Consider the following 13,578-nt stretch of genomic DNA (forward strand, 5'->3'; position numbering starts at 1 on the left):
CATGCATGTGCAACCAGTGTATTTTCTTTTTTTTTTTTTCATTATTATCTTTAAATATTTCTTCCACCCACGTGCTAACAATGCACAAAGGTCCTGGTTTGCCAACTGACATTAACTCAAAAGATAGTGAAACCAGATAAACACAAAATAAAGCTAGAGTTTTTTTTGGGGGGGTGGGGGTGGGCGGCAGGTCAAATGACCACTGTTATAGGTGCTTGGGGGCATGGGGTTGATTATTGCAGAAGCCTACAGGTAAATAATAAACAATTACAAAGGGTAATATCAGTGCAAACTTTCCTCTCAGTAAACCCAGTGTGCCAGAGGAAACAAATTCTGATAAAGCATCTCATCTTAGTGAGGAATAAAGGCAGCCAATTCTTTTTTCGGGAATAGTGGCTGCATGGTTTCACCTGACATATTTCAAGGAGACAATTGTGCTGTCGATACCCACAACACCCATGTAGTTAGTCTGGAGCCCTGTAACATGACCTGTTACCTGTTAAACTCTATTAAAAACAACGTCTTCTCCCAAGTCAAAATTTCCAAGGCTGATTACTGTCCAGCCCTTGCTTCAGGTCATTGCCACTTTGAAAGGTGAAGTTCCTCTTCATCGTTCACGCAGAGGACTGAAGGTTCTGTACTGATAGTGATAGTTATTTCCAACCATTTTAGAATTCCCTCCACCTTCACTAATGCACGGTTCCAGCTGACCAAAAACAGCCCCACAAGTATGATGCTGCCATTACTCATCCTTCTCTCTAAGTATGATGTTCTTTGGGCGATGAGCAGTCTTTTGTTTGCGCTATGTTATGGCATTTGGCATCATGGTCTGTTACTTCCCTCGTTCCCTAGCATCGTTACACGCTAAACATACCTTCTGGAATTAAGGCCTAAAGGTGTTGATAATATGGAAGCTCTCTGAGGACCATGATTGCTACTGTAAAATGTGACGAGAAATCTGAAAAAAAAATCCTACTTGAAAATCTTGAGTTTTTGGAAGTCAATGATTGTATCTGTGTGCTGCCTACCATTTAATGCATAAAATGGATGACTGTGATGGTAATTTTGAACACAGCTACATCATCCCCAGGTAGAGAGTGTGCGCAGTTATTTATATAATTGGTTTTTGCTTCGCCTTGCTAAAAGATTAAAAAAAATAAATATACTGAGTGGGAACAGGTTATTGGTCACATTAATAGTGGAAAAGGCATTGAAATAATTTATTTTGGTCTCATTTTTATATCACAAAAAAAAGTCTGCAGACTTTCCATCCATTGTAAAGTCACCTTGTAATTGTCGTGACACCTGTTGAAGCTTTTGCCTCTGATTCAAGTTAAATCTCACAGGAATAATGATGCGAAACCTCATTTTCTCTGTCTTATATATTCATGAAGACTTCTTTACAGTGTCATTGTTTCACTGGAAATGATAAGAATGTTAGGTGGGATAAAAAATAAAAAAAGGGTCATCAAGTTTCTGCAGCGGTGAGATCATTCACTATATTTTTATGACTCATTAATCAGTTTCTATCATCTGTGGTGACCTACACGTCACCTCTCTGTGAGTCCCATTTAAGATAAACTATGACAATGATCACGAAAAATTGACGCTTCAGAGGTCTTGTCATTTATTCACATTTTTCTTTCAAGTGGCTCACACACATACCGATAATTGGGCCAAATTTGAGCACCCCCCCCCTCCTTTTTTGGGTTAAAAATCGTAACGTTTTAGCGGCTTCAATGAAGTCGGCTATGTCAAGGTTGGTTAGTTAGGACCAGTATGTTGACTGTCTTTTCGAGGTGTTGCACCATTCAGGTAAGTATCGTGAACTCGTGGATCATGAACTTAATTACGTATTACCTGAGCGTTAGAAGTTTTGTTGAGAGAATCAATGCGATGGCTTTCCTGTGTGGAGCTGGCACCTTTTTGCATTGCTTTTCTGCCGGTCCACATAGTGCTGGACGATATGAAAAAAAAAATCTTCAAATTAGAAATGCATCCAGAAGTGCCACTATAGGAAACCATCAAATTTAAACAGACGCAAAGTAGCATACATATTTTTTTGCAAATAAGAGAGATAACATTTTGAGAACTTTTAGGCTGTGTTGCACCAACACAGTAAATCTAAGATCAGCTCTAATCAGATTTGTAAATCCAAATTAAAAATGTTTTCATACAGTTTTAAAATGAAAAAGCGCTTTGTTACAACATTTAGAATTTAATGACAGTTTAGGTCAAGCAGTGCTTCCCAAATAGTGGGGCGGGCCCCCTTGGGGGGTCGGGCGATGCGATGCTGAGGGGGGCGCGTGTGACCTTGGGGAACATGCTTGATTTTGAATGTTGAAATTAAAATTACTAATTAAATATGCAATTAAATGTATCGGCTACACCACTGTCTGCCCCCCTGTGTCAACGAATGCTTTTTTAAAAAAACAATTTTTTATATCTTTTTTCCCGATTTAAATACTATAGCTCGTATCTCACTGAGCAGTGGAGGTTTGCTTTGCAAGTGTGTGCGCACGTAGCGAGTGTATTTTTTTATTTATTTATTTTTTTGTAATGGTTCATTTGAGGACACTCGCAAACAGTTTTTTCTTGTCTGCGTCAAATTTTGAGAGCCCGGATGAGTGAGCGGCGGTGGCCATGTGCGCACATACACGCCGACCTTCGCCACACAGTAAGATACGGGCTAGCAACAATGTTAGCCCAACGTTACTTGTTAACTTGATCGGCTACCTTATAATAGCTCCACAGAGAAGCTTAAACTTTCCCTTCTTCGACAACTTGCTGACCGAATTAATGGAGCAAATAGAGGACAAGAAAATAGACAGCAGCACAGTGAAAAAGAAAGATACTGTTTAGCAGCAACTGCCAGACTGTTAAAACAGATCCACCAGAGTGAAAAAGATGTCACTCAATTTAAGATTGCTGGAAAAAATTAAAAACAAAAGCCGCAGTTGTAGCATCGGTGCTACAGCTGCATTTGTATGATGCTTGAAGCTTTTGGCTCTGATTCAAGTTAAATCTCACAGAAATATGATGATGGATTTGATGCAATTGTCTGGCAACCAGTTCAGGGTGTACCCCGCCTACTGCCCAAAGACAGCTGGGATAAGCTCCAGCAATTTGTGGTTTGGATAATGGATGACTGTTTTGATGAATTGTGATATAACAGAGCGGTGTATTTCTCTTATTAAATTATCACATTTTGGCGGTAGGCTGTAATGCTGTAATTTCAATGGGAAAACATGATTTGACATAAGAGTGTCAGGAATTGAGGTCAACTTGTTGCACTGTTGCACGCGACTTTTTTTTTCTTAGGTGCACCTGCACAAAGATTTGGGTGCTCTCATCCCCTTTTAGTGTTCGAACTAACTGAAAGCGGTTGAGTCTATAAACACCACAGAGTGCATTCTAACTTCCAATGGTAGAGTATACTACATTAGCTTATCTAATATGTAAAAAAAATCTTTTATCCAACATTGTAGTGCTGTGGTTGCTGAACGGACCTACACGTGGTTGTGCTTGTACATTCCCTTGTGCCCGCACCCCCGTCCGTCTCCAAGCGACCGCAGCTGCGCTGTGTAGTAATTACATAAAACATTAATTTGACCATTTGAAGGAGAAAAACATTGTCGGAAGCGTCCTTCGCAAAAATGTGTGTGCAGAAACAAGGAACATTGGTTCTGGGTTCCGCTAAATTATTACAAATAAATGGTTACTCCTAACAAAAAAATGTTTTGAATCGGAAAATGAGTTTTAAGTTGATTCTTCCACTTTAAAATATATCGATACGCATTACATATTGAATTGTCTTTTATTGGCGATATACCTGTATATATTTGATGAAAAAGACACTTTTGCAGGAGAACAACAGACAAGTTCATTCACGTTGTAAAAAGCAATGAACTCATTTCATCATACCCTCTCGAATTCAGCCGTACCATTTCGACCTGAAGCGTAATCCCATTCAACAAAATGGTTTCCCTTCAAAATAAACTATCCTTGAATGAGCTTTTGTGAGAAATGCCCAACCCTGGTCTCTACGTGTTTGTCTGGTGGAGAATGCATTTCTACAAAAGAAATCAGAATTCGAATGATGAAAACTGGATCACTCCAGCACATGAGTCAAACTTTTAATTACTCACAACTCTTGTTTAGTGCAAGAAGTTGACGCTGGTGAATGCTGACTTGTGTGTAATGTAGTCGACCAATCTTTAGATTTAAGTACCATCGTTGGTGCTCGGATCCTTTTGATGGACAGTTATTGTGTGATTTTAATAGCCAGTATTTCCCCGCCTTGCTCACTGTTCTAGATAAATGGCACCAGCATGGAAAAGGACGATTAAGTTCCTTGTTTGGGTGCATTGGATAAATACGATAGATACGATGTTATATTTTCGTTTTTGATGCGGAAAAAAAATGCTGGTTGACTGTGGAAAGCAGAATAGTTCCAATACGTGCAAATTACTGAAGAAGTTCTAGAAACTTTTACGCATACTGTAAAATGAACATCAGTGGAATTTGTTACTGTTAATGTTCCAGACTGACAATTGTGTACAGCTCTGTATGCCACAGTTCCTGACTGTCTTTGAAAGCACTGTTCCCTCTTGAAGCTAACCGTAGTTTCTGCTTGCTGCACTTTCCTTCAACAACCAAGACAGGGCGGGCTGAGTTTGAGCATCAGCTATGGCCGAGTACTCACGATGTGGTGTAATTTGGGTTGCAGAAATTATTCTCTGGCTGCGTTTGCTATATCGCCCGCTGCATGTGACTTAGATTACACGGTGTTCTCCCACTGTACTTGCAGAGTGACACCTTCCCCTTGGTTTTTGGTTGACTATTAAGTAACTCGCCACATAATGATTTTGTCTCGTCTCCTCTGGCCTTGTGCAAAGTGTTGGTCAACAAACAGGCATTCGTCCGATTTGCAATGAAATACTGTCTCCATGTAGGTTGAAATGACCCGAGGGGGTTGTTTATTGATCTGTTGGAAACGGCAACTAATCATAACAGATGCTAGTGCTTTTGCTGTGTGAGGCCCCGCTTGACTTTAAATGCTCTTAATTCTATTTTAAGCCGTTTTATATCCATGTCCTGGGAGTGGAAGAGTTAGAACACAAAGGCCTTATTCCCTTATGAGTATCTTGGCCCGAGGCACAAATGTCACAACAAAAGCTATGAAAACCGACCAACAATTAGATGGCTTTAGCATCCATGTGAGCATGGAAAAAATCTGAGAAAAAAGATCCTGAGTTGGAACATAAACGCCAATGGCTTTGGCCACAGTGGAAATGCAACAAAGCGATACAACACTTTTTTTTTCTTTTATATTCTCAGACTACCAGTGCATTTGTAAATTCTTAATGTTCATTATTTAACGGTTTCTACAGCAACATCGGTGCCAATTTGTTATCCTGTATGTTTGTTAGCATTAAGTAGAGGAGTACAAATATCCGATTATCAAATTAATTGACAACTATTTTGACAATCAAGTAACTATTTAAAGTCAATGTTTAGTTTAAAATTGTCAAATTCCTCAGATTTCAGCCGTCAACAGTAATTGTTGAGTCCTTCATGAAAGCAACTGATTATCTTTTGTGCTTGATCATAATAATGCCGGGCTTACACATAACGATTTTCACAGTGTCAGTTTTTAGGGTTGTACCGGAGTTCCAGCGCGCTCTCTTGGCCTTATGACATTATCAAACGTGTTTGATATTATCACAAGTCTTTCAATCTGATGACCAATGGATGAGCTGTTTCAATTGCTGTAATGAATCACGTACACTGCACGCTCCGGGGGTCATAGTCATAATAATATAATAATAATAATAATAATAATGATAATAATAATAATAATAATAATAATAATAAATAAATAATACACTTGTGCAGCGGTACTTGATTACTGTTGCCAGCATTTGAGTTTAAAAAAAATGAACAAATAAAATAAATTTCCCTTCTGCCATATTTTCTTCATAACAGTTGTGTGTAATTTTTATTTTCCATGAAAATGTAGCAGTTTGATGTCAAGCCACAGTTGAGTCTTGTATGCAGACACTTATATGCTGCATGGCTTCTCCCCACGACTCGCAGTCTGCCACGTTAAGAGACTCATAAATGTTTCATCAATGTTGTGATGGATGGACAGGTGGGCGAAGCAAAGAGCTCCTCTAATTCAGTTGCTTGAGATTTTTCCATTCCTCTGGAAATGGGTCCTTTTGTGATCTCGCCATGTACACGTCTGGCCATCAAGCGTTGAAATTCCATCATAAAATGCAACAAATTAAATACGCATTTTTTTCATATTTTTTTTAGCAATTTCTTCTTTAGACATGCTTTTGTCCCAATTTGCAAAACAATTGTAACTTCTAGCCTAAAAAGTATGTTTTTAATTCAGAAATAAATGTTTAATATGTACTATAAAATATAGAATAATAATTACCACATGATCACATTTTGATTCCTTGTTTGTCATTTTGCCTGCAACAATAATACGGAACAAATCGAAATAAAAAAAAGATTGTAAAATGATTCATCCGTGGTAACACAAAAATATTATTTTTAATACACATGGCACTCAAAGCACATTTTATACACACATAGTTGTTTTTAATTAATTTATTTCTCATTGAAGACCATGATTTTTTTTCTAATGGAAATTGAAATGTAATTTGTTCAAATCTGTCATTCTTGACTGCAATCCTAACTTTCCATTCCGTTCTGTTTACCTGGTTGCTAGAGCAATGTGTGCAATCGCCGCCCCACTGGCTTTCATTGTTCTTTGAAAGCTCATCTTATTTGGATTTACCTGCTCATGTTTCCGAGTTGCCTGTTCAAAGCCAACTTCAGTCATTCCTTTAACCTCGCTGGTTTAACTTGAACTTGTGTGGAGACTGACCTCGCTATCGTCCTTCGACAGAGCCCCCTTATCTTTTGACATTTTGTTTTGTCTGCTGTCCCCCTCCCAAACACATCACAATGCAAATATATTGTATTTAAACTCTGTGTGTCTTGCCGTGAGTTGAGACCAAGATATGATCAAGTTATCTATGTCCGATCATTTAAAGTGCAAGTAGTTAATGGAAATCATTTTTTTTCCTTCTTGGCTGCTTATTTTACATTTATAAGTATTTATGTATTCTTTATCAGTACAGTATATGTGTATCTATGTATACAGTATATGTCAAGTCTCAAAATATTTTTCCCTTGGCAGAATAGTTTTTTAAATTTTAATTTTATATAAATGAATCTTAGGGACCTAAAGCAATAAGTAATAAACAATTGATTTTTTTAATATACCTATATAATGGCATTTTAATTTCGTAAATTAACCTTGCGTATAAGTTGATATTTTATTTTTTTAAGCCTTGTTATGAAACCCTTGTGGGGCGAGGGCATTTTTTTTATGCAGGCAAGTGTCTGGCTCTGTGTGCGTTTTATCTACTTGTTGCAACAATGAATACCTTTTTGGGCTTAAAATGTGCCTGCTGGGCTCTGTGGGAGATCAAAGGTGTGAGAATGTCAGGTGGTCCAGTTAAACTAACCTATATGCGGAGTGTAGAGTTACATCATGGGCAGCCGGGCATGTGAGAAAGGTGCCCGAACCTTCATTGCTCGTTTATTTGTGGACGGGAGCATGCTGTGTGGGGGCTGGTGTTGCTGTGAGAACCGAGTCGAAGAATATTCAAAGGTTGAGCATCTTTGTGCCTCTGATCTAAATCTGTCTCTAACTGTCTCGCTTTCGCCATCCCATCTCAACTCAACTTGATTTAGTTAGGACTGTAACAGCAACTGTATTAAAGAGCTTCCTTTCAGCACCTAGCATACAGGTGGATCTGAGGAGCAAGATTAAAGTCTCCAACAACTAGCATTAGATAAAGATAAAGATGTCCTTTAATAGTCCCACAATGGGGAAATTTGCAGTGTCACAGAAGCAAAGATATAGATCACACAGAGGCGGTGGCGTAATGTAGCCGTTAATGTATAACATTAGCAGCAGACATTCATAAAAAGCATGCAAATATACACAGTATAAACGTATATACACAGATCCCCATGGATATACACACTTACATCCCACAACATATACAAGTGTAAGGAAACACTCCTAATGTCTGTCCATGGTACAGAGGGGAAATAAATAAAAACACTGCAATGATAAAAAATATACTGAATGACAGCATGAGATGTTAATGACAACACTGAAATTCTAATCACGTAAACACAGGAGGTATGACGTCACTCATATTTGAAAATAAACAAGCAACTGTAATGTTCTGACAGCTGATAGTTCGTCCATTATTGAACCACACAAATACAAAACGACTAGAGTAATTCTCCTGTCCCATCGTCATCTCTTTTGCTTCACTCTACTAATTGCTCCATGGTCTGCTATTTAGCGACATGCCCATCCTTTGTTCTACACGAGGCCCGTTTCTTTTTTTTTTTAATCCCTCTTAAATGTAGCCTGTAAAATTCCACGCAAATCACAAATGACGTGCATGGATCATAAAAGAACTTCACATCTGAAAGAACTGACAAGTTGAGGCTGTTTTACAGCTGAAGTGCTTCATTTAAGATGAAGTGTTTATTTAATCCATAGTTGATTGATAAAAGAAAAGGAGCAAAAACAAAATGCTTGTGTGTTGTCAACGTGTTATAGCAGATAACTCAAACAAATAAAGTCTTGAAAATGGCTTCTCTATTACTATAATATATAATATCCAACTGATAGGATAACCGCTGGCTTCCTGCTTCTGCAAATATATCCATGAACAATTAACTTTTTGTGTACTTACTACAAACTATCTGTTGGTTCATCTTAAAAAGAAAAATAATTCTGTCCCTCGTCCTACTAATTTAGAGAGGTCAGTAGCTCACCGAAAACCGTGGCCAGCAAAGGTGTCAAGTAGCGAAGTAAAAATATTTCCTATCTTACTTTTATCTATACTTTAGTGGAGTAGTTATTTTCATCTTACTTTGTACTTCTACTCCTTACATTTTTTTTTTGCAAATATCTGTACTTTCTACTCTTTATACACACAAAAAGCCTCGTTACTATTTTATTGTGGATTGTGTTCATTCCAGTTCATCATTATTCAAAACACCAATCCTGATAAATCATGCCAGAATAGATAGTGATTTTATTGTGGTTGGATGAGAAGTCTAAACCTTTAATATTCCAACATTGTATTGGTTTGACTGTGATGCATTGCGTCTGCACGTGACACAAATCAAAGAGAACTCGCCACATTCAAACTAGTGCTGACGTATAACTTTGCCAGTAAGATTTCCGACTGTCCGATACAACTTTATTTATATAGCACAATTTTAACAGCTGAAGCTGTAACAGAGCGCTTTCCATATGGTGTACTATAAATTAGCGGGAAATTAGAACACAAATTAAAACACATAAACAATAGATACTAGCAGAACAGCGACATTCTCATGTTGCGTCGAAAGCTAAAGAATAAAAATGTGTCTTTAAACCGGTTTTGAAAGTGGACAGAGAGGAGGCTTGCCTAACATTTAATGGGAGGGCATTCCATAGGGAAGGACCGGCAACAGAAAAGGCACAACCCCCCCTGAGGCGCTGCATAGTCCTCTGCACCTCCAGCAGCATTTGGTACCCAGACTTGAGGAAGTGGGCGGGTGTGTAGGGGTGGAGTAGTTCGGAGATGTAAGCTGGGGCGAGGCCATTTAAAGATTTCAAGAGGAACAGAAGTATCTTAAAGCGAACTCTAAAGTGCAGTGGGAGCCTTTGAAGAGAGCCAAGATTGGGATTATGTGAGCAGTCTTCTAATTCCAGTTTAAAGGCGAGCGGCAGCATTTTTGGACCAGTTGGAGGCACTTGAGGGAGGACTGGCTGACTCCAAAGTAAAGTGTATTACAGTAATCTAGCCTTGATGTAACTAAGGCATGGATTACTGTTTCTAAGTGCTGTTGGGAAAGAAAGGGCTTCACTTTAGCCAGCTGCCTAAAATGACAGACGAACAACAGCACGGATTTGCTGATCTAATTTAAAATCACTGTCCAATTTAAAACCCAAGTTTGAGACCGTTGGCTTCAGATAAGATGTTAGGGGGCCGAGGTCAACGGGGTTAAAAGTAGAAGGGCCACTGGGACCAAACGCCATAACTTCTATCTTCCTTTCATTGAAATTCAAGAAATTATGTGACATCCAGATTTTGATTTATTTTACGTTATATTCTTACTGTATGCAATAGCTGTAAGTAACACAAATTATGTCAGCTTTCAATCTGTGACCGTCACATATTCAAAGTTCGGGTGACATACTACTTACCTCCCAATAAAGTTTAGTGATGACACGCTCTTGAAGTTGGACCGTTGGCTAATGTACTATTGGTTGTCATCACATGTTACGCTGTTAACCCCCCAGCCCCTGCAGAGGTGTTAAAAGTAACAGCACTCCTCATAGCAGCAATTAGCTTTCAGTCACTAAAAAGGTTTGAATAAAAAAAATCAGCTTCTTAAATTCTTACTGTCCAGACATGCAGCTCTGTGCTATCATGGTCCTGATTAAAAATAAATGAATACATAAATGTATACATAAATTGAGCGTCCTCTGTGATCCCTTAGAACTCAAGTAAAAAATGTGGGTTGATTCATCTGATTATTATTTCATGATCGCAGGATCAATTAGAAAACCTTGTCTAGTCTAGCAGGGCACATAAACTAATGAAAAGAAAATATTTGACTTGACTTGGCTTACATCCGTCTATGACTGACTGTTGGTGCATGTTAAGATGCTAATTGTTTCAGTTGCATAACACTAATATTAAAGCCAAATCTAGCATGTGTGCCTTGATATCCTTATTAGAGAGCCGGGAATAAAATATTGAATGAACTGTTGTGTATGCTATGATGATATTAGACCGCTAAGAACTTTTAACGTGTTGATGATCTTGTAAAGCCAAAAGATTGTTGGACGTGCTTTCTATACACTTTAGCACTATGGCACCATGACAATCCCGTCTCCCTGTTACTTTGCTTGTATAGAGAAAAGTCATGACTCAGAGTTGCTCCCAAAAAGGAACTCCACATCCACAGTGTGTATTTGGTTTTGCTTTTCCCTGGAGGACAAGGCACAAACCTAATTTTCAGAGACTCTGTTTAGGCGCCAAATGGCACCACCACAAATCTATTTTATCACTTGCGCAAACGGCACCCAAAACCCTTCGCTGAAAGCTAAACCAAACGGAGATCAGCCCCATGGATCCATTAGCTCCATGCTAACGCAACCCACAGTAACGCACAGGGCACGCCATATAAAAAACAAGCAAGCATTGGTAAGAACTTAATGAGACTTACGACAAATTGGCACCCACCTTTTGGAGCTCGGCTTGCTCTTTTTTTTCCAGTTTCAGCGGTGTACGTCATAGCAGGGTAGCTAACGAGGTAATATTGCTGGAATTGTCAATTTAATTAAGCCGAAAAACAATAGTCAGCAATGGTGGGTATGAGAACATATGACCCATTTATTCCAAACATGGGGTGCATCTGACTTTTAAATGGATACATTTAGTTACAGTTACTAGTTACCGGTTACTAGTTTCAGATATTTACAGTTACTAGTTACCTGTTAAAAATGCAGTTAGTAATGTAATCAAAGTGCCATAATATTAATGGAACTTGAATACTTTTAGTTTTGGATTGCTCCAATACCAGAAATGAATGCAATAATGAGCAAATCAATATGTTTATTTTTTAGATATTGCTCAGTTGTTTTTTGTTTTATGGCTGTGTAATACGCGTGGATGGAATGCTGGAGGAAGCCTGAGCATCCGCAATTCAAATCCAAACACAAGAAATGTGGAGGCACACCATGCAACAGCGAGAGAGATAGATTGGTAGATGAATAACTTCATCTGGTGCAGGACTTCATAAAGTTTTTCAAACATTTCCGCATGACCAATTTGACCATTTATTAAAGGTAAAAGAGAGAGGTTCGCATCTAACACACCCCAAAATCAACAACTTCTTGCAACCTTTGATTATCATCATAATTGCAATGACTCATGATCTCATGCCATGTCTGCATGTCACAGCACTTTTTGCGTTGATCGTCATTGCCACCATTCACAGTGTGTGAATACAACCTGCTGTGTTTGTGAATGTGGAATTGTGTCCCATCCTTGTCGTAGAACATCGTGTCCTTTCATGAAGATGACTGTTGCACCGCTGGATGTAGCTGCCTGCAGAAAAGATTAAATGTATAAGGTCTGCCTCAGCGTTACTTTGTGCCATTCCCCGTTGTCGTCCATCAGTCACACCTCGGCGTTGCCCCTGCGTTCTGCCACCCCATCGCATCGCATCTTGTGCCGTCAGCCAATTCCACGCAGCGTGTCTAGCCGTGGAAACTACTATCGAACGCTTTGAACTTCTTCAGATCGGTTATGATGTGTGAAGTGGCGCCCGTGTCAACCATCAGACCTGTTTTGTTGATGCTGCGCACCGGCTGGATATCTGCGTCACCATCATTCAAGTGGAATGCGTAATCCTTGTCACCGGAACCTTTTCGTGCGTTCTCCGGCCGTTGTTTACGCCTGCAATTTGAGTCGTGGTGCGTGCCATTCTTGCACAAACTGCACCACTGCTTACGTTGACACTCTCTAGCTTTATGTCCTTTTCGTCCACATTTAAAACACACAATGTCGGCACTTTCTGTTTTCGTACTTGGTTGTACTTGTCCTTTCATGACTTTGGCCTCAGATGCTGTCTCTCTCATGCATTTGGTGTCTTTGTAGCGCAGTAGTTTTGTCTTGAAGTCAGCAAAATTAAATGCAACATCACTTTGAGTTATGTGGGCAGTGAATGGTTGAAAAGATTCAGGCAGCCCTATTAGTAGCATTGAGATGAGAAATCCGTCACTCAATGTCTGACCGGCATTTCGAAGTTCTCTGATGGCGCTCTCTGCCCGTAAAATATACTCAATGATGCTCTCATTGTTAGACTTTTGGAGCGATGTCAACACCATGTAGAGGCTAAAAATATGCGTCTTGCCAGCGCCCGCATAATAGTTCCTCAATATTTGCAGTGCCTTTCGTCCATCATCTGCTGCCTCTCCCATCACCAGCGATAAACTTTTGTCATCCAAAAATTGTATCAGCTCTGCATATGCTTTGGCATTTTTCGCTTCAATGCCGGCTGTTTCATCATCTGGTCCATTTTCAGCAGGCTTGTACAAAATCACGTCTTTGAGGCCTTGTAGTTTCAAGTAACCCAAAAACTTTGTCTCCCACAGTTCGTAGTTTTTCTTATCCCCGTCAAAAAGGAGTCTACTCCAGCGGCTACTCGTCTCAGTCAGATGTCGACTCATTGCGCTAGCCATTGGCTTACTTGCGGTTATGCTCACTGGACTCGCAGTACGTTGCGGCTTCTTTCTGATGGTAAAGTCCCGGAATTCCTGCTTTTGTCCTGGCTTCAGTTGGATTCTGGGGACTTAACCTGTTTACAGAGTGGTGGTACGCAGCAGTAGTATTGTGTCCGACTATTTTCAGGATCAACAAACAAATTTGCTATTTTGACAGAGGAATCACTACACCCAACATG

The 13,578-nt window shown here is 39.3% G+C and overlaps 1 protein-coding gene across 6 annotated transcripts in view; it reads left to right on the plus strand.

The window, feature by feature from the left end:
* slc23a2 (solute carrier family 23 member 2) overlaps nucleotides 1-13,578 on the plus strand; it is a 41,083-nt gene that overhangs the window by 1,017 nt on the left and 26,488 nt on the right. The window lies entirely within an intron of this gene.

The sequence above is a fragment of the Idiotropiscis lumnitzeri genome, chromosome 1, assembly GCF_059441095.1.
Source record: "Idiotropiscis lumnitzeri isolate Australia: NSW breed Sydney's pygmy pipehorse chromosome 1, RoL_Ilum_1.0, whole genome shotgun sequence".
In the NCBI taxonomy this organism is placed as follows: Eukaryota; Metazoa; Chordata; class Actinopteri; order Syngnathiformes; family Syngnathidae; genus Idiotropiscis; species Idiotropiscis lumnitzeri.